Below are 27,897 nucleotides of genomic sequence, written 5' to 3'. Positions count from 1 at the left end.
ATGGGGTAGGGAGTTTCAGTCAAAATGAACACTAAGCCATGAGAAAACTGTCTTTCAATAGACAAAGGAAATATGCCTCAATCTTTATGTGCTTTACTCTCAGCACATAAAGAAAGAAAATGTGTATTCTCAATTTAATCACATAGACCCACAGTCACTTCTCTCTTTTTTTTTTTTTTAGTGAATCACTGTGAGGGTACAGTTACTGATTTACATATTTTCGTGCTTGCATTTCAGTCATATAATGCTCGAGAACCCATCCCTCCACCAGTGCCCATTCTCCATCACAGATGATCCCAGTAGCCCTCCCACCCCCCAATCCCATTCCCCCCATCCCACACTGCCTCTGTGGCACGGCATTCCCTTTTGTTCTCTCTCTTTTTGGGTGTTGTGGTTTGCAATAGAGGTATTGAGTGGCCATCGTGTTCAATCTGTAGTCTACTTTCAGCATGCGTCTCCCATCCTGAGCGGGTCCTCCAACCAAACTTTACTTGGTGTTCCCTTCTCTATCTTAGCTGCCTTTCCCCCCAGAATTTGAGGCCAGGTTCCAAGCCATGAAGCAAACCTCCTGGTCCTTATTTCTACTATTCTTGGGTGTTAGTCTCCTATTCTGTTATTTTATATTCCACAGCAGGCCAGAAATCCATACGGTACATTGAAGACAAGGTCAGTAAAACCCTCCACAATAGTGAAGTTAAAGGTATCTTCAAAGATGACATGCAGCTGATCAACCAAATGGAAACAGAGATAAACAAATGGGACTGTATTAAACTAAGAAGCTTCTGCACTGCAAAAGATACAGTGACCCGAATACAAAGACAATCTACAGAATGGGAAAGGATATTCACCCAATATCCATCTGATAAGGGGTTGATATCAAAGGTATATAAGGCACTGGTTGAACTCCACAAGTAGAAAACATCCAACCCCATCAGAAAATAGGGTGAAGAAACGAACAGAAACTTTCTCAAGGAAGAAATGCAAATGGCCAAAAGGCACATGAAATAAAGCTCTTCATCATTAATCATCATGGAGATGCATATCAAAGCAACTATGAGATACCACTTCACACCAGAGACTGGCACACATCCAAAAGAACAAAAGCAACTGGTGTTGGCGTGGATGTGGGAAGAAAGGTCTTATGCAAATATTGGGGATGTTATACTTTTCTGGACTCCTGAAGTGTGTTTTGGAAAATAATAATATATAGCAAACAAGTACAAGTGACATTTCATATTTTAACTATTTGATTTTTTTGCATGTGAGAAAAAGGTATAATTATTTCATTTTATAAATTTACTTTGTGGCATCTTGTTATAGGGCATTTGGCAATTTCTGTCATTAATTTCCATGTGTTAAATGAATAACTTAACACATGGCAACTTTAAGCAATACATATTTTGAAAATCAGACTCTGTTGTAAGTTACCTACCACCTCCCCACCCAATCTATCACTGGGGTAAGGTGGTTGTAGTTCACAGAATCATCCTCAGACACTGGTATATCATGAGAAACTGGGGGCCAAAAAATAAGTAAAAGTCATCGTAGGATTTGTGTAGTGTGTTGATAATTCATGTCAAATCATCTGTTGGTTTGGTATGTCAAACTCTATTAAAATATACAAATTTGGAGGAGGTATGTGATTTCTTAAGAGGGAGAGAAAAAGAAGAAAACTATGACTTTTAAAAATTGTTATACAAGTGAGATTGGAGAAATAGCACAGTGAGTACGGTGCTTGCTTTGCATGGATCTGACCAGGGTTCAATCCCTGCTGACATCCCATAAGGTGCCCTGAGCTCAGTCAGTAGTGAACCCTGAGCACAGAGCTGGAAGTGAGTCCTGAGCAACACTTGGTGTGGTTTCAAAACAAAGAAAAATAAAGAATTACTGTATCACTGTATCACTGTCATCCCGTTGTTTGTGGATTTACTTGAGCAGGGACCAGTAACGTCTCTATTACACTCAGCCCTGATTGGAGGCTCTTTCAGAAGAATGAGACCTATCGTTACCATATCTGGCATATTGAATACGCCATGGATAGCTTGCCAGGCTCTGCGGGGTACTCTTGGTAGCTTGCCAGGCTCTCTGAGAGGTGTGTGTGTGTGTGTGTGTGTGTGTGTGTGTGTGTGTGTGTGTGTGTGTGTATGTTACTGTGCTTGGGATATGAATATGCCACAGGGAGCTTGCCAGACTCTCCCGAGTGGGCAATAGATTCTCTGTAGCTTGTCAGGTTCTCCAGGAGGGAAAACTAGGCTATTAGATGTCCCATGGTTGCATTGCAGCTACGCACTTCCGGGAGCTTGGTTTTACAGTCTCTGGATGTTGAAAAGATTACACGGCATCGTGGGCAGTTTCTGGGTGTGACTGCCTAGCTACTGGAAAATGGGGGATCATTTGATGGAAGAGGAAGATGGAGATGGAAGAGAACCAGTCCTGATCCGAGTAGCCTTGCTGATCTCGGCCCTGGGTCCCTGGAGTTCTGGCCTCCGTCAACAATCAAGAATCAGGAACGCTGTCTCATTTGCCAAGGCGTCAAAAATCAGATGGGCCAGACACGTAATGCGATTCAGAGATGTCCACTGGACTAGAGCTGTTACCAACTGGATTCCATGGAAACTGAATGGCTGCCCACCTATGAGATGGTCAGACTTCTTCGTCAAAACCCTGAATGAACGGTTTGAGGCTCTTCCTGTTCCTGGAGTAGTGAGCAGATACCATTGGGCTACACTAACACGCAACAGGGACGAATGGAAATGTTACTGGTGCCCACTCAAGCGAATCAAAGATCAACAGGATGACAAGTGACAAGTGACAACAAGTGATGATAAAAGAAATCATTCATTTGGTTCCATTCTACACTACATCAAACCATCTTGGTTGTTTAGTGGTTTTGATATAGTGGCTCCATTCTATATTACACAAAACCATCATGGTAATAGGCCTTGAGGAATGGCATCTTCTTTAAAAGAAATGTTCCACTCTTATCCTCAGCTTCTAGAGGAGAACTATTTACACTACACATAGGATAAATCTAAAATCACTATTCAGAGCTCAACCCATGTCTTAAGTTGAGACATACTTCTGCCCAGAGAGCAAGAATCTTCTCAAGTGGCTAAGAAGGAAAGTAGAAGTTATTGCTTGCAATATCAGAAATCTCAAAAGGAATGTTGTATCACCCCCAAGGGCAAAGGCCATTTGGCATAGGGAAAAGACATGAGATCAGGCCTTACATAACGTAAAATCGTTTTTATTAAAAAAATAGTACTTAGGAAATCTGAAGATATAGATTTAAAATGGGACCTTTTTCTTCTTTCCTAGCAGTACTTCCTCTCTTTCTTGACTCTTAAGGTAGCTATGCACTTTCTCTAGAGCAAAATATATTTACATATTGCATATGTCTTATATTATTAAAATTGATGTACTTTTGTCAAACTCTGAGGATTTTTTTCCAGTGTGTACATACACACATAGGTCTACTTTGAGATAATTTTTCTGTCTTATAAAGTTTTTGCTCAGGAGAATCTTGTACCATCTCCCATCTCATCTCTTTCTATATATGTCTTAGGGTGAGGAAGTAAAGCAATAAAATAAATTCCTAAAATTTTTCTATTGCCTTTTAAGTGAGGCAGGCTTAAGTTTGAATCTTAGTACTATACTTTTGTAGCTCTGAAACCATGGAAATATTGGTTTGATTATCTGTAAATGGGATTGAAATGAGGAATAATTAAGAAAATATATGGAAACCCTACACATTTATGTACTGTTCACAAAGAAAGCACTTAAATAAATGATGGTCTGTTATTTTAAGGAAGTTCGGGGCAAAATTACATATAGACCTCAACACCTCCACATATGTAGGAGCTAAACCCCCAAGAGGCTTGTTTTCCTAAACAAAGCAAGGTCTTGTGGGAAATGGGATAATGACAAGTTTTCTAACAGTGGTACAGCATTAAAATTTCTTTCTTTCTACATCTTTCTCCGTGTTGTCTTTAACAAGCACCACCTCCCAAGTGATGAGTAGGTTAACATATGATTTATTAAAGAACAGACTCTCCATTTCTCTCACCACTAAATTTCTCTGGAGGGGCTTAGAAAAAGTTGATGTTTTCTGGAAGGGTAATTAATATTGAGACACAGTCATTGCTTCAATCACCTGCGTATCAATCAACTTCCTCAAGGCCAAAGTTCAATTAATTGATGACACCCCAGAGACAACTAAAGCCGTTAACAAGTCCCTAGAACTTAGTGAAAAAACAAGTTGCAAGATGCAATCTCCCATAAATTCCCATGGTGGGGGCCATTCTCTTAATTTATCTTTCTATGCCAAATTCCCCTCTGTTAAGGAATACTTTGCAAGAAAATATCATGGAAACCAAGAAATGAAAATTTACAGTATATTAAAATGAAGCCTTGGGACAGAATACCTTTTACCTATGACCAACAGTGGATAAAACTTTGTTTTAAATGCTAAAACAAACATTTTTTAGGATTTATATGGAAAAGTTCATGAAGAAACATCCTCTTAAGCATGCATTTTAGGATGCCACCAAGTCAGTGTTCATATTCTTAGACACAATTTATTGAAAAGATAAGAGTACAATGAACCTTGGTTTTGAATAGGAGTCTCAGGTATCATATAAATGAAGTAACCAATAAAAGATATGGGGGTAGCAGTATTTCTAGGATGATATATGTAACTAAAGAAAGAGTCTGCTAAAACCAAGGCAGTTCTATTGCATTAATATCTGACCTAAGTAAACCAAAACTAAGCCATAGTTGCTAAACATAAGTCCAAGAAATAGGATCCACAAAAAAATTGACAAGGCATTCCTAAATTAGCAACAGATTAAGCTGTAGCTAATTAATTTCTTTGCTTTCCTTGAGACTATTTTTAATGAAAATCTTATTCCAACCGCTTGCTGTGGAATGTTCCTAACCACTTCTGGTTAGTGCCAGTTTATTCAAATAAACTCTCAATAACCTTAATGTGCCTCAGTCTATCTCAACGATTTACTTATGCAACTGGGTGAGGCTGGGAAACTGGGTAAACCAATGCTGTGTGGGGATCTTGACTCAGAAGCTGAATCCAAAGCACCTCAGTTGTGATTCCCTTTTTATCAATCTTTCAGAGAACCTCTAATGGGAAGCTTATATTTCCTTTAGGATGAAAATGACAAAAGATATAGCTAACCCTACTAGTGATAGAAATCACAGATGGAGATTATGGAGGATTAAGATAACCAACTCTTATGCTTATGGCCTAGAAACAAACTCATATGTTTCTCCCTCCCACCCCACCCCATTAGATTGATCAACAGCTCCAGATGGTAGTCTTCATAATACTCAAACAGTAACCATATCAACAGGTTCAGATGGTAGTCTTTATAATATTCAAACAGTAACCATACACATGTGAGAGATAATCACTATTTTTGTACTTAGCAGGAAACTGGGGAGTTTTCTTACATTTTTTACTTTCCAACTTGGAGTACAGTCTTCAGCCTGCTGTTTTTGTGGCTTCATAAATATTTTATTTGTTGGTACGGGTGATGTTGACTGTTTTACTCTCACCTGTAATGAGGAAGCCCCTGAGTTTAGGATTAATATCGTTCTTTATGTATTAAAAAACTGTTCAGGACCATACATAGTGGTTTGTTGTCAGTTTACTTAGCAGCTCATTAGTGTCTTTATGCGGAATGCATATCTTAACCACAACATGAAGTTTTGACTGCGGCCTAGTTTACAAGTGAATACTCTTTATAGAATCACTTGGTTCAGCACCAGTGGCCATTGATAATGGTTTCTCCACTAGGAAGCATGGTGGAACAACACTTGGAGTACAGTTAAGGAACTCCACCCTTCCCCAGCAAGGAGGGAGCAGGAGCAAGGGGTAGATCTGAGATACGAGCAGGGGTGTGGCGGGATCAGCAGAGCCACAGCAGTGAGCCTAAAGCTTCATTAGTGTATAATTTACTCCCAAATATTTAGTGAGAAGCTGTGATCATGGAGAGAACACTAGCTCTGAGGCAAGTGTTACCATGATATCCTGAGGGCAAAAAAGATTCAATCTTCTACATCTGTTTATGGTATACATTTGAACATTTAGAGAGAGACATGGCAGCAAATACCTCCTATTCTAACTTGACGTACGAGTGCAGACAGAGATGCACAGAACACTGACACTCTAGTGGAGAGCAGATCACAGATAGCCATCCTGGTGGGTATGCACTAGGGCAGCAGTTGTGCGTGTGGGCACTGCCTTGTTGTGAATATGTTCTCAGCATTTCCCAGGTCACTGTGGACTGACAAGGCAGCTGGGCATATGCACAGGCATAGAGGAGTATACCAATCTGCCAAACACTTGAAATGAAGAATTGCTATATACTAATCAGGCCCTCCCAATATACTGTCTTGGATACTTTGGAGTATTTCTTATTTTAATCCTTCCCCAGTATTGAGCAAACATTTTTCACACATATATACGGACTTTCACAAGCTCAAATTCCCTGGCACTGGCCACCCAGATCCTTTAAAACTTGTGAAAGAACATCTGTGGTTTAACAGTCAAGGACACTTGTGGCCTTTACACCAGGTCTGCAACAAATACTAAATATCAGTCTATAAATGGGGAAGAAGATATGAATTATTTAAATTAACTCACAGTCTAAGATATTGATGTACATATTTCAAATTTCTGGGAGAAATAAGCTTAGAATTTTAGATGTATGCTATATAATAATCTCTAAACAAAAATACTTATAAGAAAGTAACAAAGAGTTAATAGGAGGGGATCATTAGATAAAATGTCCCATATCAAAATGCAGACAAGAAAAAGCCAAAGGAATAAAAGACTCTCAAAATCCTCATAGAAAACTGACAATGATAGTTGCACATGCCAATAGATTGAAAACCCTATCAAAAGGCACAGAATGGCTGAAAATATCAGGAAAAAATACAACCTTATGATATTTATAAGAGATGCTCTTAAACAAAGACTCAGAGTGAAAGGACAAAAGATAGTAAGATAGACTAATGGTAAACTGAAAATAGAAAAATTCCCTTGCTTGTATCAAACCAAATAGCATTCTAAAGAAGGTAATAAGAGATAAGGATAGTAATTACAAACCAGTTAATAAATAAATCAATAGATCAAGGGGCTTTAACTATTACTAAATAAACTATTGTTAGATTCAAGGAAATAGATTGATGGTAAACAGTAGTAGTGTAAAAACTTTAAAACCCCACTCTTATGATTGGTCATATCAACAAGTCAGAAAATCAATGAGAAACATGAGCCATGAATAAGGAATTTAAAGAATTGGGAATACTAGCTATAATAGTTCCTTGAAACGAATGATAATTCAAAGATATTTATTCAAAATTAATGATAAAAAAATTTCTAAACATGAATGAAAATATAGATACAAGATATCAGATTCTATGGGACACAGCAAAAGCAGCATTAAGAGAGAAGTTTACAGTTCGGGGCTGGAGTGATAGCACAGCGGGTAGGGCATTTGCCTTGCACGCGGCCGACCCAGGTTCAAATCCCAGCATCCCATATGGTCCCCTGAGCACTGCCAGGGGTGATTCCTGAGTGCATGAGCCAGGAGTGACCCCTGTGCATCGCCGGGTGTGACCCAAAAAGCAAAAAAAAAAAAAAAAGAGAGAGAGAGAAGTTTACAGTAATACAGGTTTACATTAGGAAATAAGAAAAAGTGCAAATTAATAACCCAACATTACAGCTTGAGAAACTGAAGAACTAAGAAGAACAAAAATTAAATCTCAAAGTAGTAGCAGGTTGAAATAATCAAATTAGAGAGAAAACAAATGATAGTGATATCAAGAAAATAATATGAAGGGTCAATAAAACCAAGAAATAATAAAGAAAAATGACAAACCCTAGCTAGGTTCATGGAAGCATCAAAAAGAGAAGAATCTTTTGAATAAGTTATATCATAATTACTTAAGGAGAGAATTTACAATAGAAAGTTCAGAAATACCAGAAAGATAATAAGAGGTTGCTGCAACAATACGCTACTAAGATGGAGGACCTGGAATAAGTTAATGAATTTCAGAATTATTCAGACTCCCAAAATAGAATCAAGAGGAAGTAGAAAATCTGAACAGTCCAATCTCAAGTAAAGACATTGAAACAGTAATTAAAAATATCTCCAAAACAAAAGCTCTAGTCCAGATGGATTCACTAATGAATTTTCAAACCAAGCTCTTTTTGAAAATTTAAGAAAGCAGAAATCCTTCACAATTGCTTCTATGAGACCAATATTATCCTAATACTAAAAGCAGACATACATATTACTAACAAAATAGATTACAGATTATATTCCTGATGAACATAGATGCAGAGGTCTTCAACAAAACCTTATTGAACCAAATTCAGAATGTATAAAGCATTGTACACCATGATCCTGTGGGGTTATTTCTAGAGATATAGAATGCTTCAGTTTACATGTATCAATTAAGTGATATCCCATATCAACAGAAAGAAAGATATGCAGAGAAACTTTTTGAAAGGACTCAACACTTTCATGATAAAAACATTCAAAAATAGGGATGAATGAAACTTACTTCCATATATTAAAGTCTGTATTCAACAAATCCACAGTTAACAGAAAAACAAAAAGAAATTCCATCCAAAAATAAGGAGATGAACAGACCTTTCCCAGAAGAAGACATACTGAGAGACAACAAACATATGAAAATATGTTTATCATCACTTATTGTCAGGGGAATGCAAATAAAAATGACATCGAGATATCATCTCACACCAGTTAGAATGGTCTATGTGAAAAAGAACAGAAATATCCACGGCTGAGAGGGATACTGTGAAAAGGAACTGGTGTTCCCTGATAATGGGACTGTAACCATTCAAATGGAAAACATGGTGATTTCCTAATAAATTAAAAATAGAATTCTCATACCACCCAAAAATTCTACTTTGGCATCAGTCCTAAGAATATAAAAACTAAGATGAAAATATATGTGTACATCTATGATCATTACAGTGTTAAGAATAACTAAGATGTGGAAACAAACCAATGCAATATCCAATGACAAATGAGCAGAAGCTACATATATGTATATAAAATATATATAACAAATATATCTCAAATGGAATACTACTCAGGTATAAAAAGGTGAATTATTGCATTCTACAACAACATGGATTGAATTAGAGGAAATTATATTATGCAAAATTGGGTAGCGGGAGGAAGACAAGTACCTGATTGTCTTCTATGTGAATAAAAAATATCTCAAAGAAATAGGCATTATTCTGTGATAACAAACCCTCAAACTTTGAGTACAGAACTGAAGTTACCTAATGGTAGGGAAGGCAAGTTATGATTGGGGAAGAAATTGGGAACTAGGATTGACTTATGGACCATGGCTGGTCATTGGGAACTTTGGTGGTGGTAGAAGTACAATAACTGTGCCCACCAAGATCACTCATATTAACACAATTGTAATCATTCTCAAACATAATAAAAACATTTAAAAAGTGAAAAAAAAATAAGTTAAGTACTCTCTGCTTAGTTCTGGTTAGAGACTACTGAAAGCAGAGGTATTCAAAATGATCTATTAGAAATTCCAACTGCAAAATAAACCTTGTGAAAATAAACTGAGAGTGACCTGATAGAGGTAAATTTTTCCTTTTGCTTCAATTTCAATGTAATGACTAACTCCTGGTTACTCAAGGAATTATGTAAGATTCTAGAGATGGAATGGATCCCACCATGATCAAAGTCCTGTTGAATATTTAGGAGGCTGTTAAGCTTCTATGTCTAAGAATTATTGAGTAGATTTCTGGTTGCACCAGACAGCCTTGCTCAAATGAATCATCAATCTGATAGTACCAATTCTTTCAGAAGAACAAACTTGACCTTGAAAACTCAGCCATCAGTAGAATATGCATTTTATGGAATACTACGTAGCTGTCAGAAAACATGAAGTCATGAAATTTGCATATAAGTGGATCAACATGGAAAGTATCATGCTGAGTGAAATGAGTCAGAAAGAAAGAGACAGACATAGAAAGATTGCACTCATCTGTGGAATATAAAGTAGCTGAGAGGTACAAGCTTACAATGTTGCAATTTCTGACAGATATTTCTCTGGACTTAGTTACTAAAATACTAAAATACAGAAATCCAAAACGGCGGGGCTGCTAGTGTGGCCTCTTGACCTCATATCTCTTCATTCTTGGCAATGGAAAACAAATTATCAAATGCTTTCTTTTCAGCAGGTCGACTTTAGGGGGGAGAAACTCCAAATCAATAATAGTGAATTTTTTGTTGAAATATTGAATGTAATCAAAGTAAAGTGAAAGTAAAGTGAAATTTACCAGTTACACATGCGGGGTGGGGGGCCCGGGGAAGTGGGGGGAAGCGGGGAGGTATACCGTGATTCTTGGTGGTAGAATATGTGCAGTGGTGAAGGGATGGGTGTTCGAGCATTGTATAACTGAGACTTAAACCTGAAAGCTTTGTAACTTTCCACATGGTGATTCAATAAAAGAATAAATTAATAAAAAAAGGAATATGCATTTTATCCTAAATTTTTTGTTGTGCATGAAATTTAGTGCTAGAAATCACATAAAATGCATATTCAACACTTTGATAAGGTGTATAACAAAAATTCCCAAAGTTTTTAACTTAGAAACAAATATAAATAATTTGTTCAGAGACCTATAGGAGAAGGTTATCACCTTCTGCTTTTGTACAGCTATATGATTTTTATAAGCTAGAAGATTCCACCAGTTTGCTTGCTAGTGCCCCAGATGGGATGCTTGGGCCTGATTCAGAGAGAAATTCCTGGAATGGTTCCAAATTCCAAGCTGGGGAAATAGCAGGAATTGCTTTCTCCTGACTATGTTCAATGTTTTTAGTATAAATTGTGTATCATCCAGAGGTCCTGTCCTTGTAACTTATGTACGAAGGTATGTTTAGTATGTATAAAAAATTTTTAAGGTAAAATGAAAATTGATCTGATCACTTTCTTATAGCTCTGCTATCTGGAGCTTTGGGGACAGTTTCCAGTGATTTTCACCACCCAAGATAAGGCAAACAAGCAAGTCTATTAGGGCTAACCGTTTTCATCCTCAGAGTTGAGATGACATCTGCCACTCACATAAAAATCTCATATTACTACAACATCCTTTGAGTTATCACAGTGTACAAAAATAAATATTCTTTGAGCCGGAAGGCCTTGGCTTGATTAACAATAATATTTCAAAGTCTCTTATTAGTATGAAATTACCTGGGATTGTTCCAAAAACACTCTTGATACTTTCGTCTTTCTGGAATAGATTTTTCTTAGGATTTTTTTTTTTTTGGCAGCCACTTAGGCTATAATTTCTTAGGCCTCTTGGGTCAGGAGGAGACTATCTCCTGCTTTTCCTGATCTATAAACAAAGTGTCTTCTCTCTAAAATAAGTTCAAATATTCCTAAGAATTTAAGCCTAGGAGTTTTGAATGTGTTGCAATGAATTTTACAAATCCCATCAAACATACAAAAGGGGTGAGTACTGACTTATTCACCACCCCAGTTGTACGTTTGTTGGGATTTGTCAGCACAGTGCAGGAGTATCTGGTAGACAGAGATAGATACCTCTTAGTAGAGCCTATGTGTCTTTAGCTAAACGCAGAATGGTATTCACTAGTGAGAAGTGAGAAGAAAGGCAGGAAGCAAACACGCATGTGACCTTAGGTTTGGTGACTAGGATACTCCAATGTGGAGTCCTACCCTCAGGACTCAGAGGTAGGTGCTGGCAGGAATTAATCTAATCAAACCAAACAAACTCTGCTGGAAGCTGCCTTTGCATTGCACGCTTAGTAAGTCCAGTGTAGTAAGCTAGATAGGAAAACTATGTTCTGTGAGCTATCAAGATTGTTAGGCCTCATCTTGGGATGAAGGAAATAACAGATACTGATAAAGTGGAAGGAGGTTATGCAAATAGCAGTATGTGACTTCCTTCTTTGACCTTGCTGCTTTCAGTATTGTGTCTCTATGTCTTTCATCACTCTGACTATGATATGTCTTTGAGTCTTTTTTATTAGGGTATCTTTTAGCTGGCACCCTTCAGGCTACTTGGATCTGGATGTCTGCATTCTCCAGCTCTGGAAACTTTTCAGCAATGATATTTTTAAGTATGGCTGTTTGCCTCCCTGTCCTTCTGGTACTCTGATGATTCTTATGTTGTTCTTCGTGATGTCATCCCTTAGGACTCTGATTCACCCTAGGGCTATTTTGAAGTCTTTTCCCATGGGTTGTTGATGTCTGTAAGCTTTCTGCTGCTCATCTTCAAGCTCACTGATTCTATCTTCAGCTGTAGCCATTCTACTGTTGAGGACACGTACTGAGTTTTTTATTTCATCTATCAAATCCTTTATTCGTGACATTTCTGTTTGTAGCTTTTCTATTTCTGCTCCCATTTCTTCCTGTATTTTGTTGACGGCCTATTCTACTGTTTAATTCAAATCCTCTTTTAATTTTCTGGATGTCTGTTCCACTGTTTCTTTGAGTTCATTGAACATCTTCAACATTTTGATTCTGAATTCCTTATTGGAGAGATAGTATTTGTGAGTAGCCCCTGCGGGAGTTTCTGGACCTTTTTCTTCATCTTCTCCTCGTGGTGGGGATTTGTGCTGTTTCTTCACGTTGTGGTGGTAGTATGGAGGTGGGTCCTTCCAACTCACTATCAGTTTTCCCTCTTGGTGTGATCAGAGATTCTGGGTAAGCCTGGTCTATGGTGGTCGCCTTTTTCCCCTTGAGGAGTTGCAACTTTCTCTCATGTACTCCTCTGTCACTTATGTGAGGCCTCTAGTGAAGCTTTGGGGGATGTATTATTTACATTGGACTGTACAGATTCATGTGCCTGCGGGTATTATGGTGCAATTAGGATAAGCTAATGGACAATTGGCCTAATGTATTTAAGAGGGCTATGATATTCTCCACAGAATTATGTGATGGAAGTCGAGATATAAGTCCAAAGTGCAAAAAAAAACCAAAACGGGGGGGGGGGGGAGAATAGCTGCAGCCTCGTGAGCAGCAGTGGGCTCCAAAGGAGGCCACACCCCCTGTCTCGAAGGCCAGGCTCCAGGATGGGAGGCCACGCTCCCTGACTTGGAGGTCACACTAGGGGAGCTGGAAGTGGTTTCGGGGGCTGGAAGGTGCTGGTGACCGGTGAGGGCTGTGGGGCGCGAATGTGCCCTTGTTCTGAGGGGCTGCTCTTCAGACAACCTGCAGGACAAGCGGCACACTAGTTCCAAGGGTTAGTATTGATTTTAGTGTCAAGGAAATCTTTCTCCAGGATGATCCTGGCATAGTGGGTGACTATTCATTTACTTAGTGAGTCTTTGGGTTTGCTATTTCACATTTGACACATTTGAGTGGTTTTAAACATATTAATACAACTGACTATTTAAAACAAGACAAATAACCAGACCTATATTCCAGAATATCTGTTGTTAGAATATTCAAATTTATTGGCTTCTGCAAGTTATTTATTCTGATTTAAATTACTGACAAACTCTTCAGAGACACTGCATTTTCTATTTGTATTCCCACTAATATACTACAATGAATTATTATACATATCATCAGGATTGAGTCAACAATCGTTCCATATGAATGGATCAGTTGTTCATTATAAGGCGAAATGGTAATTTTATATAAGGAGGAAGCTTGGTGACATTCCTCTCTATCAGTCTGCCTTTTACAGCTAAGCCAGCTTTCTTCTAGATGACTCCACAGGTAAGTAGAATGCCTTCTTCCATTTATGTAAGGCATTCATGTAAGTAGATAATGCTGAAGACTTATAAGCTATTCATGATATTAAAATAATGCTGTTCACTACTAATTAGCAAAGCCATCATGTAAATTATAGTGTGGTTCTATAAGAATATTTCCCAATTCTCTTCTATTTTAACATGTATGTATTGCACAGAATAACTGGAGCAGAATAAGGTAATATATTGGGGAAATAAAAGAAATCTGAGTAACACAAAATAAATAATTTATTATAAGAATTAGTTCTTACAATTTGAATTAGATGGGAGTTGGGGGGAAAGTCCAAGACGATTGTTTCTGTAACTGGTGTCAGCCTAAAGTCCCTAGGCTAGCAGGACTATCTATTATAAAAACAAAGCAACAAAAACTACACATTAGATAAATGAGAACAAGGACAAATTAGATCCTATCTAGGAAACTTGCATCTGCCTTATTGCCTTGGAGACTTAAAGAAACCAATGACCTTAACAAGACAGCTTCTTGTACAGCAGGCCAAGGTCTCAGATAAATGGAAGAAGGCATTCAGCAAGGGATTCACACTCTGATAAAGTGAGGAAGCACACAATTAAACTCAGGTGCATGCTTACAACCTCATGTTCCAGTTTCCAATGCTTGATGTCTGACTCATTATCATCTTCTATCTCTCCTTCAGACTTCTCTTGTAATCATTATTTAAATAGAAGTCATTTATGGTAGAAAGCAAAGCTACCTTAGTAAAAAAAATCACTTCAGTGGTATTTGATAATTCTTGTCAGGTGCCAAGGATTTGCTTTATAAATTTGGATGACATACATATTCATATGTAAATTTGTTTTTCTTACAAAACAGATCAATTAGGGTGAAAGAATAACTGAATTAGGTTGATGAGTGCTAATGGTATAAGTTATTTTTATTTACTTTTTGTTTGTTTGTTTGTTTGGGGCTCTTACCTGGCAATGCTCAAGAGTTACTCCTGGCTCTGCACTCAGGAATTACACCTGGTGGTACTTGGGGGACCATATGGGATGCAGGGAATTAAAGCTAGAATAGTCATATGCAAGACCCTACCCACTGTACTATTGCTCTGACCTCTACTTTTCATTTTTAAAGTGCCATCTTATTAATCTCCAAAATGGAGTCAGAAATTCTTTAGTGTTTATACTCAGAGTTATAGGTTAAAATCAAATTATTAAAGAAACTTCACAATTTCTTCTTGTTCACTTCTTTTTCCAAGCATGAATTGAGATAATAATCCTTTCATTTTATAGCACACATATTAATCTACCATTATTTTACATTCAAAATCTACTAAAATGGCAAAATTAAAAGACAACCCCCCCACACAAACACAAACACTGTATGACAAATTAGTCATTAAAAAAATGGCCTAAACTGTGCTCTACCAGAAGAGCAGTTCTTGGAAGAAATGCCATAGAGCAGTGAATTTAAGAATTGGTTAAGAAACGGGATTTTTATTTTGAGAAGATGTTGGAAAGCAAGTCTTAAAGGTCTATGAACTTCGAACTCCCACTGACTTCAACCTCCTTTTACTGACTTCAGAATGACACTGAGGAAGAGGAGACATTTATCACTTCTACTGGACACAGTAAAGAAAATAAAAGAAATAACAGTTGTGCTTTTTTTGTAAGCCTTAATCAGTACAAAAGAAGGGAAGTTGATAAATTAGCCTCTTAGAAAATCAGAGTTAATATTCTAAGTGAGACCACTCCCAAGGTTATAATAATCAGAAAAACCCAAATGTTTATAATAAAAACATTTAAGACCTATTGATTTTTTTAAACTAAAAAATATATGCTGTTGCATGATTTGGAGTTTATCTTAAATTGAGAATTTGATCTCCAGCTTTACAATTCAGAAGTTTCAGACTTATTATTTTTGTTTTAGTGATGGGGCTCTAATTATGTTTCAGGGTCAAAAAATGGATTTAGAAACTTAATATTAAGTTATAAATCTAAAGGTCTCTTAATGAGCTTCAAATGAGAGTAAATGGAGTTGAATACTCTTTGGAAATATTTGTATCAAGATTGATGAATTATACTCCTTCACTGCAGAGGTATGTTTTTACCAAAAAAAAAATGATATGCCATTTGGAAATAAAATTCTTCCGGCCCCTTCTTCCAGCCTCAATCCTCAATTAGGGTGCCAGGGAAATATATAGAGGGTTAAAATGCTTCTCTTGCAGGCATTCAATCCCAGTTTAATTCCAAGAACTGCATATGGTCCCCTGAGCAGAGAGCTGGGAATAAACTCTGAGCATAGCTGAGTGTGACCCAAAAACCAAAACCAAAACAAACAAAACAATCCTAGATTAGGAGTCACAGACAAGAACTGTGTTTTGTGGTTGCCTGTTCACAGTGGTCAATGGGGTTCTATTCTCTTTCTGGCTCAAGTGTATAATAATAAATTGGATATGAGGAGATTTTACCAAATGGCTGGAGTTGAGGATGAAGTAGTACAAGTTTGAAGAAAGCAGAGATATTTAGAAATAGCCATAATAGAGGGCAAGCTGACTAAGGGATAGAGAGACTGTAAAGACCAGTAGTCATGAGTCTATTAATCTTTCTCAAGAACTACCTTGTTTCCACCCACAGGTGCTGAGGGAAGGCAGGTAGTTGTGTTCACTCAAGGTTGGACACAGGGAAGTGGTTACCAGGGCTTAAAGGATTGTTGAGTGATGTGTTTCACTCCAGACAAATATTCTATGCCCAGTTCTGAAGAATTATCAGCATTAACAAATATTAAGTTCTAAAAGGAAGCACATGGTTTCTTGTTACTCATAGAAAAGAACTTAATGCAATTTCATAACATAACATAACACAATAATGGAAAACTAAATTTGAAAGTTTTCTATGGCACTTTTAGATGCCTTGTTTTCAAGATACATGGATTTTGAGAAAATTGTTCTCAGATGCAGTGCTCTGTAACAGATCTAGCAATGTTGTAACTTGGACATTATTTAGGACCCAAAGAAAACTCATTTATTTAGGTATTTACACAAAATTCCAAAAGACTTCAGTGCCGAATTCCTGATTAAAGGGCCAGCGAGAGACCTCAAAGGTCTGGACGAATATGCTGTATGCAAGAGGCCCAACTATTATCCCAGCATCAGGTAGGACCTACACCTCTCATGCTGGGTGTAGCCCAGAAACCACTGCACAATTGCTCTGCTCGGTCATTGAACCAATCAGCTGGTTTGACTGGATATCACCAGGAGTAGCACCTAAGTACCCTGACTACTGTTTTTGAGCTACCCTTTAAAAATGATAGCTTTCATCATACTAATTAGTATTTCTATCTGGCATTTACTGCCCTATTGAAAGCATGTTGATTACATTTGGAATATAATTGCCCACTATCGTTTTGCATCCTCTTGGTGAGGAAGTAGAGTAAGGCACTCTGTATTACCTAACCAGTACAAAATCAAGTTTTTCCTCCCTGGCAGCTCAATTGTTAGCAGGTTACAAAGATGACAGACAGGGAAGGATGGTGGTAGGTGAAAGAAGGCTTTTGTTTCTGGCAAGCAGTAAAGAAAACTTATTTATTTGAGTTAGCTAACTAGATCTTTTTCGGCTAAATCCAGAGCTATCCTCATGTGTCCAAGTTCCTATCCTGTATATGAACCCAATCATCTAGGCCAGTATTTCTCAATTATTTTATGACCCTGGGCCTCTTTTAAATTTGATCCATTCTTGTTTTCCACCTGTCTTACCAATTGGTCTCCTAGACTTATGATATTGTCCCTTACTTAAACAATTTTCTACCTGTGTCACCCTTGGAATATACTGGGGCCTTATAGGGGGTTATAATGACTTTATACCTCTTTTGTGAAATGCCCATTATCTGTCTAATTTCCTCTGCTATTTTTTGTATCAGTTAGTCATAATTTTTTCATTATTACCTACCAGTGACAAAAAGAGCACCGAGTCCAGTTCAAAATTATATATCTCAGCAAAACCACCTTGATGAAGGACAAGGTCATAGTTATCAATTTTCATTCAAAATAATGCTTTCTAGTTTAGTTGCTACATGTAGTAAGAACTTAGTTTTCCCTGGTTTGACTTCTTGGAAAAATCCATTTTGTTTGTTCTAATTTATATGTCTTTTTTGAAAGGTACGTGAACATTCTTTTAAACTAGAAGTAGGTTTTCCATTGCCCAAACAACATATTTCTCTATTTTATGTTACAGTGTTAACTGATAAATATCTTAAGATTTGGATGTAAAATTTGGCTATGATTATAATAAGTGCTGATGATAGAAAAATTGGATAGGAAAAGATTTTTTTCTAAAAAATGTTTAGGGCGAAGTTTAGATTTGCTATTAATCTGTCCAAAAATAAATAATTAATTATTGATTATTTTACTGTTAGACTAATTCAAATAGACGTTAAACTTAACAGTACAGAAACTAATAGTATATACAAAACTGAAATGTCAAGACACAAGACAATATGATAGAGTCATAGTAAAACATCAACTTTTTTTTTTAGTGGCTTTCTATTTAGTTTGCTAATTTAACTGATACGACCATGGAATGTCAAAAATAAATTTGGGATATTTTCCTTCCTTTCTCTTTCTTTCTTTCTTTCTTTCTTTCTTTCTTTCTTTCTTTCTTTCTTTCTTTCTTTCTTTCTTTCTTTCTTTCTTTCTTTCTTTCTTTCTTTCTTTCTTTCTTTCTTTCTTTCTTTCTTTCTTTCTTTCTTTCTTTCTTTCTTCTTTCTTTCTTGCTCTGCAGTGCTTAGTAGGCCTTGCCCACATGGTTCAGTGTTTGGGCCTAGCAATGTTGTGCTTGTCAAGGCTTAGGGACAACAGGACTACACTTGGCAATGCTGGCTTGTGAGGAGAGGTGAGGGGGAGTACACAGAGTACTGTGGAGAGAAACTCCAGCTCTTGTATATACCCTGACCTCTGAACCATCTCCTTAGTCCCTCTTTAAAATTTCTCAAATTATTTAATTGGCTGTGTCTCTTATCTGTAACTTTCTCCATCTTTTTTATTCTGCTCAATCATATGGATGCATCATAAAATACTAGCTCAAATCTCGTTTTTTTTCTCAGTTTCTTTAGTTTTTCTTTTTTTTTTTCTTTTTGGGTCACACCTGGCTATGTACAGGGGTTATTCCTGGCTCTGCACTCAGGAATTACTACTGGCGGTGGTCAGGGGACCATATGGGATACTGGGAATCAAACCCGGGTTGGCCGAGTGCAAGGCAAATGCCTTACCTGCTGTGCTATCGCTCCAGCCCTTGGCTATCAGTTTCTAAGTTTAGATAATAGCATCTGTGTACTTTCCCTGTGACTTCCAAACCAATTCACTAATTTAAACAGAATGTTTTGTGTTGCTTGTTCACAGAATAATGGAAGAAAGCAACTAAATCTCATCAGCAATGAGCACTCAGTTTCATAAAAATATGGGTAGTTTTTTAGAAATCTAGTGCATGCTTCATAGGATATGTATTTCTAGGATAGAAAGTGAAACCATCTCATCTTATTCCTAATATTAATGAATGCATTATCATTAATGTATTGTTTAAAATGGAGAAAAGAAATTAAAAAGCTTTTTAATTTGTACAATTCCTTTAACAGGAGTTCAACAGTAGCAGTTATGAGTACAAACAATCCTTAGTTTTCAATTTGGATGAACAATTATTGAATGCCGATCTCAAACTAAGCAGTTCATTTGCTTAGAAGTCCATTCAAAAGATAAGAAGAAATGAGAAATTACAATACAATTTGGCAGTTTGTTCCAGAGAAACCAGGTGACATTAAAGCTTAGTGAAGAGGTAGGACTCATGAATAAAATATGCGAAATTCTGTCATATAGTGGAAGATATAGGGAGAGGGCATTTCCCAGCTACAGAAATGAAGCTTAACTGGGGAATGTCAGGGAGGGAAAAATGAATAAAGTTTGTAGGCAAAGGGGTAGGGATAAGCATTAGCTCTCAAGCTTTATTATGCAGGAGAATCTGGGAAAGTCATTTATATAGTTTCCTATATCCTAGTCATAGAAATTCTGATACAGTAGGTTTTGGGAAATGCAAAAACTGAATTTTAAGAGTCATACCCAATTATTCTGATAAACATTTGATTCTAAACTTATTTAAATACATTATTTTGTCTAAGGTCTTTGTCAAATTATAGTCTTTTTCTGATTATCCTATCTTCATCTTTTTTACCATGGCACTAAACTAGTATACATGTTTTTTTTTCTGAAAAAATACTCCCATTGTAAAATTACTCAATGTTTTGAAAGCTGGATGTGTAGGTAATGGAGTCTGCTACACCTCTGATTCTGCTTTCGCCACCTCACAGCATCCTTGGAGAGGAAGCTTTAGCCACCAGGCTCTGTGGAGTGCAGATGTGGGCTGCTCCCTAAGTCGAATGTGTCAGCAGCTTACCAACTGTGACCTTTGTCCCAGAGAGTCCATTTCTCAGCTCATAGTGCTTCTTCTCCAAGTACCTTCCATGACCCTTCTGGAGCATGTGAAAATCTCTCTGTAAGCAAAATAGTCAGTGTCCTGGCTTTGATTGAGAATTGGACCAATGGAAGGCATACTGTGAAGCAGTAGGTCCCCACAGCAAGGGTAGACCTTAAAATATGATTTATAGTAATATCACTCTCTTCTGTAGTTTACAAACCTCTTTTCCTGAGCAGTGAAGTTAAACTTGTCTTATTAACTCTGGCAATTTTAGAGCTTCCTTCCTCATGTCAGTAACAGTAACTTCTGAAGATTTCTTGTTAAGGAATAAGCTGAATAAATGGACAGACTGCAAAATCTTGCTCCAGGTTTTTCCAGACTGAATGGAAAAAATTTTTACCCTAGCTGAATGAATAAAAATTGTGAATCTTAAGATTCAAATACATTTTAAATTTATTGCATTTTCAAACACACATTTTAAAAAATATTTTGCATGAGTAATATCAGTATTCCAAAAGGCTTTACTTTCTAAATCTATGAACTCTTATATATATGAGTATATATATATGTAATGAGTTTTATAAAATAATCCTAAGTCTATTTACTATTTAAAAAGATTGCCAATATTTACTCATTTACTTCTGCAATTAAAAAAAATTTTTTTTAGTCTTTGGAAACAAGTACCAACTCCAATGTATTTTTATTATCTGTCAAGCATAACAATATTATTAATAATACATAATAAGCTATAATTATTAAGTTTTTATAAATTTTATTACTAATCCATGTATATCATCAAGTGTATGGTTGATGATTAAAATAAAATTTCTGAGGTTGTCTTTTCTTTTGCAGTTGGTTAGTGAATATAAGGATCATACTAAGCTCTATATATTTATGAATGAATTATTTAATTGAATGAATCTGAAGTTGGATTTATGACACTTCTTAGATCTGCTTCTCTATTTCCTGTCATGACCTAATTGTAAAAGTTGGTAGTTCTGGGGCTGGAAGCAATAGCACAATGGATAGGGCGTTTGCTGTGCATGCGGCCAACCCAGGTTTGATTCCCAGCATCCCATATGGTCCCCTGAGTACCGCCAGGAGTAATTCCTGAGTGCAGAGCCAGGAGTAACCCCTGTGCATCGACAGATGTGACGCAAAAAAAAAAAAAGTTGGCATTTTTTTTTTCTGAAGCAAAAACAGAATGCTGCATTTGATTTTGTTCTGTAACTTCTTCCCTTTTCTCTATAAACCTTGGGATCAAGGAAGGCAACCACATTGTCTTGTCCCATCCTGCACATAAAGTCTATAAAGTCTAATTTTGGTGAGGTGGGTAGTAAAGAGGTCAAACTTTACTCAGCATTACTTGAAGGCTAATCCTAGTTTTGTTTTCAGAGGACCATGCAGGGTGGGGATGGAACCAGGTTTGCGGCATGCAGACAAGTGCCTTAACCTACATATTATCTGCCCCACCCTGAAATTTAAATTTAAAGATGAAGTTAATGTGAAGTCATATTAAACCAGGTTTTCAGAGACACTCTAAACATCAATTATAATTTTATAATGAAATTGGAGGGCGTTGGTCTTGGAAGTATTTTGTTCCTGTGTATCCTCAATAGGAGCTTAGTAGTGGTTCCGCCTGCCCCTAATTTTGCAGGATATGTTTGCAAAATATTTCAATGGAGCACTGGAAATTAGAGCTCTTCCATACAAGAGTGGAACATGTTCCATCAGAATATCCCATTCAGGCTCCTTTCTACAGATTTTGGAGTTAAAAGCTTTATTACAGATTTTGCAGTCAATTGCATTTAAATACTCTGTTTGCAGCTACCTCTAGCTTCAAATTACCTGATGTTTTTGTGTGTATACACACATATGTATATATACATATTATATATGTGTAAAATTGGTAGAACAAGCCCATGGTAGAGGCTAATTTACAAGAATAAACTGGATTCTACATGAACCACCTCGACAAGATATTGTGGCCATTTATATGCTCCTTCTTCTATCTCTCCTTTCTTATTAAACTGATAAATAAAAATGTTTTAGGGGCTATAGTAATAGCACTGTGGGTATGGCGTTTGTTTTGTATGCCGCTGACCTGGGTTCGATTCCCAGTATCCCATATGGTTCCTTGAGCACGCCAGCAGTAATTCCTGAGTGCATAAACCAGGAGTAACACCTGTGAATTGCCGGGTGTGCCCCCCCCCTAAAAAAGAATGTTTTAATAATGTCTTACAAAATGTGTTGTCTGTCATGGAGGCAGGGGGAAGTGGAAAAGGTAGGGCATACCGCGGATATTTGTGGTGGGGACTGTGCACTGGTGGAGGGATGGGTGTTTGATCATTGTGTGATTGCAACCCAAACATGAAAGCTTGTAACTATCTCACAGTGATTCAATAAAATTAAAAATATATATAAAAATAAATTAAAAATTTTTTAAAAATGTGTTCTGTGGTTCCAAGAACACTCTGCGGTACTTTCTAGAACCTGCTTCTCCATTTCCTCTGGAAAGGCACCCTTAACATGGCAAAACTGACATGTAAATGGGACGGCTGTTGCCAGTTTAAGGTGATAATAAATGTAGACGTGTGGATGGTTTAAAGACAATTTACATGCTGGTTTAGCAGACAAGCCTCCTGAGGCCTCTTTATATCCACACTGGCCAACTGCAGCTTAATCTGACAAGGATAATGTGCAGAATGTAAATATTACCATTTGTTCCATGTCATCTCAGATCAGACACTAACTTGCAAATGTAATTTATCATGTCTAAAGAAAACCAAAATGACAGCTCTTACCAGTATTTGGTATTTTTATGTTAACAATAGTTCATTTATGATTGTTATTGTTTCAGGCAGAAAATATGTCTCAATGTGTTCTGCTGACAACATGGGCTTTTATATCACACAGTCTCTCTTAGACCTTTCCATCCTCTTTCTTGTTGCATTGTTATTATCTAGACTGCTCTTTTGATTAGGTGCTCTTCCTTGCCACATTTCTCTCTGTAGAGATGAAGAAAATGATGTTCTAATTTTATTTCAAGTCCCATGATTGCTTTGGGAAATAGGCTGTATTATAATATGAAGACTGAGTGCAATATTTGAAATGAAGAGCAATTTTGTTTTTTTTTTCTGAGTTTCTATCACACACACACAAAATATGTCTAGAGCAGCAAAATTGGCCAAAGACAAATAGAGATAATTTCCTTTTAGCCAATTTATAACTGTCAATTTCAAGATCTTTCTACCAAGTAGCCACAATATTCAAGCTGTCAAGTTGTTTTGGAACAAGGAATGCTTGAGTGTATCCTAAGAAAAAAGGTCTCTGCAAAAGAAGTGGCTTCACTACTTATTTTTAAAGTTAAAGTCAGTTCCCCTTTATTAACAATTTGTTATTCTTTTCTTCCTTCGTGACTGTTGTAAGGTTGGCATAAGATTATATCCTGCAATTTGGTAATCCCTTTTATCATTGTCAGATCATCTCAGGTCCCTAATTTTGCAAGTGGTAGAAAGATCAAGAGGTCCCTGCATGACTGCTGGTGAGGTAGATGATGCCAGGAAAGAGGGGAGCAGAAAATTGCCTCTGGTCTTAGTGGTCTGTGTTCCAGAGTGGAGACATGCCAATTCAATTAAATCTCAGGATATTTCAGAAGAAGTTCAGTATTTTTCTGCCTCATTTCCTGCAGAGGAAAAACAAGGAGATTCAAGAATCCCCCGCTGGAAGGAAAGGCTCTCCTATTCATTATTAACTGGAAAAAAATGTTCTTTTGCAGGACTTAACACCACGTCTTGTGATTCTCCCAATGGTGAATGGCACAGGAGATAAGAATAGTGTCTTACAGGAGCTCAGGCAGATAACAGTTTTGTCATCCTGATTGGAAAAGCTTGCACAGCTGCTTTGATTCAGCAAAGCTAAATTTCTAAGATTTTCCTGACCTTTACTTAAACTACTTTTAAGACAGACTATTTCTGTTATCACATGATGAGCTAGAAAGAGCTTATAAATTATAAACAGGGTGAATAAATCATTGAAAAGTGAAAAATAACTGATGGAGAACTCTGAGTTGAGAATTATCACCTGCTTGATGGCAAGGGAACAATATAAACATTGCTCAAGGAGTCAGAAATTTGATTTTGCATATTTTGCACTAGTTTCTTAAGGGCTGTGGTCCATGGTTTTTTTAGGCATGTATTAGCACAAATTGCATGACATGAAGCTCTTGTGGATCTTTGCTGAAAACGGCTGAGTTTGGAGTGAGCTGATTTTTATTGCTTCACATCAATGTCCACTGGGGTTTTCCTTCTGGCCTTTTAGTGGTTTTTTAAATAAAGTGCTTCTACCACCGACAATGAACACAGACATAAACCTCAACCTAACTCGGCACAGCAAAAAATTCATAACTTAGGTAAAACACATACTTCAGTGAGATAGAGCTATTACGACTTTACATTTCTGTCAATCATAGCTGAATCTGTCCATTAGCCTTAGAGGGGCATCCCTTTGCAATGGGTATAAATCTCAATTCAGTATTGAGATTTGTGGCATTGATTAATTATTCAACCTTACTTATTACACTCACTTTCCCACATCGAATAATTTTTCTTAAAATAAACTATATTGTTTCAGTCAACAACTGTACAGATTCCAATAATTTTATGATTTATAGACTTCTTCCAATTTTCCTTTTCATTTTTGGAGGACATACCTAGCACTGCTCAGGAGTCAATGCAGTGGTGAGTCTCAGAGCTGGGCCACCTGTGTGCCAAGTACAGCCCTTTGAGTCATCACTCTGGCTCCCTTCCATATTTTTATTTCCACAATATTAAGTGTCTGTGCCAGTTTCCTAAGATGTAAAACTGAAGATAAAAATAATACCTACTTTATGGGGTAGTAATGGGTTTATTTAAATCAAGATATAACTGACACATAATTGCAAAATTTTAATCAATGCAATGTTCTGAATTAATCCATTTATCTAAAGCACCAAAATTTACTAATTTTATTTAATATTCATGTGTCATATTATGTATTATATTTTATAATTCTATAGCAGTGATAGGATTGTCATAGTAGAACTAGCAAATACATTTTGAATTTTCCTTTGTGGTTGTCAGGTTGACTGGGTTTCACACTTTGTTGTAGGACTTTATTTGGAGCTGAATAGTATAGTTGGGGCAGTTTCTAGGTGACATAGACTTTATTGCAGTGCTATCACTTGTGGTGCTGGAGACTACAAACAACATTGTAATTTGAACACTGCCAGAAACTCCTTGGATTTAAATTTATTTAAATTTAAACTTATTTAAATTTATTTTTATTAAATTAAATTTAAATTTATTAAAATTATTTAAATTTAAAAAATAATGTTTAAAGTCTATAAATCGTAAAATTATTGGAATCTATACAGTTGTTGACTGAAACATTTTCTGAAGTTAAAAGACCAAAAATAAAATCAAAATCAAATATGCATTGAATTCAAGGAGTTTCTGGCAGTGTTCACCTGTTTCTGGGGAGAAAAGATTTGTTGGTGTAACAATTTAAGAAGCCCTCTTCTAGAACATAGTAGTCATTATAAATGTAGTCATTTTTATTACTTATACTGTGTTCAATACTAGAACACAGTATAAGTAATAAAAATGTATGAGTTTCAGTCGTACAATGTTCCGATACTTGTCCTTTCACCAGTGTGCATTTTCTACCACCAATGTCTCAAACTCCCCTCCTTCCACCCCTCACTGAAGTCTGCTTCTACAACAGACACATTTCTTGTTTCTCTCTCCATATACCTCTCTCTCTTTCTCTCTCTCTCTCTCTCTTTCTCCGTTTGCGCATTATGGTTTGCTACTTTCAGCAAACCACAAATTACTTGTCCAGAGTGATCATTTCTAATTGTCAAGTAAAGGAGAGTGATAAATGCAGAATGATCTCTCTCATGTTTGGATATAAATAAATATATTAAGGGAATTAAAAATGGTCTGTGGCAATAGTACCTGATAGTTGGCCTACATAACTGAGAATTCCATGGGGTAGTTGTAGGAGGGGAACTTCAGATATAGGTGGAGGGATAGTGCCACTGGTGGTTGGCGTAGTATTAGAACATTGTATGCATAAACACTTAACTGTATCTATTATTGTAAAATACGATGCCTTAAAAAACAGGATGGTCGCTGCCCTCCCCCAAAAAACACCCCACACAAACTTGCAAGTTTGTGGTGTATCTCCACAAGTTTTAAAATGAATTTTGTAGAAGTTCTTTAGAATCTCAGGACATTCCATTCCTTGTACCCAATCTCTGAAGAGAGGACTACCACTTGCTATCTTTCTTGCCAAACACATACTACTGTATTACTTTAATTTTGAATCTTAGAGTAAAGAGAAACAATGAGAGGGCATTCCATGTAAAAAGTGGGATCAGCAGATCAAGGAAAGGGAAAATGAAATTATATCCAAGTCATTCAAGAACTTTTGTTCAGCTGCAAGAAGCTTAGGTCACAGTGGCCACAAGATTGTTTAATAGGAGACAGGCAAATATAACTCCATGTTTACTGCTAGAAACCAAAGCTTTGTGTGAAATCTTGAATCGATGGGGAGGGAGGGCGGGAGAGTAGGGAAGCACGTGCCTGTCTTTTTGTTACCCTATCCTCTTCCTTCACTCCTGAACTGCAGGAGACTGTAGCCCGTGGGTTTTGGTAACCCCATCCTTGGGAAATGTTGGTTAATAGTTGATTTTTCTGTATTGGTTCCATTCTCTTTTGCAATCATTTTGCTACATACATGCTGACCTTTTCCCATTCCCTTTTTCTGTACCCTGGGAAAGTACAATGAATAAATAAAACTTATAAGTATGGAAAAAAAGTAGGGTGATGGTGGAGATATTGTTCTTCAGGATAGCTATTTCATGGAATAATAAAACTGAAGAGAAATGTACAGACATCCATAAGCCTGGGCATAAAAGAATCAGTATTGAAATTTTAGAAATAAAATTTGGGGATTTATTTTGGGGATTAATGACCTGCTTAAAAATACTAGCATGGGCATATATATGACTTTAAAGACATCCTGTTAATGAAATGAATTACCATTCACATCTTATAGATGAGGAACTCCATATAGAGAGAGCTTAAAAGACAAAATAATGATAAAACATAATCAATAAATATTTATCAAATATTTTATAAGTTATACCTTATGATCAGTGATGAATTGCATTCAAGAAGACTTACAATCACACATAGAAAATATGATATGAGATCAAAGAATGGTTATTTGGAAAATGCTTCTAGAAAGAGTGACTTAATAAATGAATGAATATACCATATTACTTCCTAAGTTTTTGGTGTAGGTTATATAAAAATTAAAACATGCCTTTAGGCTGCTAATTTAATTACTGCACACTATATATTTAGTTATAGATAAGTAAATCCTTCATGGGTAAAATGTGTTCTAATAATCACTTAGAGTACATTAATATTCTATAGTTATACAAATCACCACAAACAACTTATAACTAAGTCACATATGAATGACTTATTTGGCCTAAAACCCATAAATCAGGTGTGACCCAAAAACCAAAATAATGTTAAATGCCTTTATTCTTTCACAGGACTGGAGTGATAGCTCAGCGGTTAGGGCGTTTGCCTTGCACTCGGATGACCCAGGTTCGATT

Source organism: Sorex araneus, chromosome 4 (genome assembly GCF_027595985.1).
Source record: "Sorex araneus isolate mSorAra2 chromosome 4, mSorAra2.pri, whole genome shotgun sequence".
Taxonomy (NCBI): Eukaryota; Metazoa; Chordata; class Mammalia; order Eulipotyphla; family Soricidae; genus Sorex; species Sorex araneus.
This window is presented reverse-complemented; position numbering follows the sequence as displayed.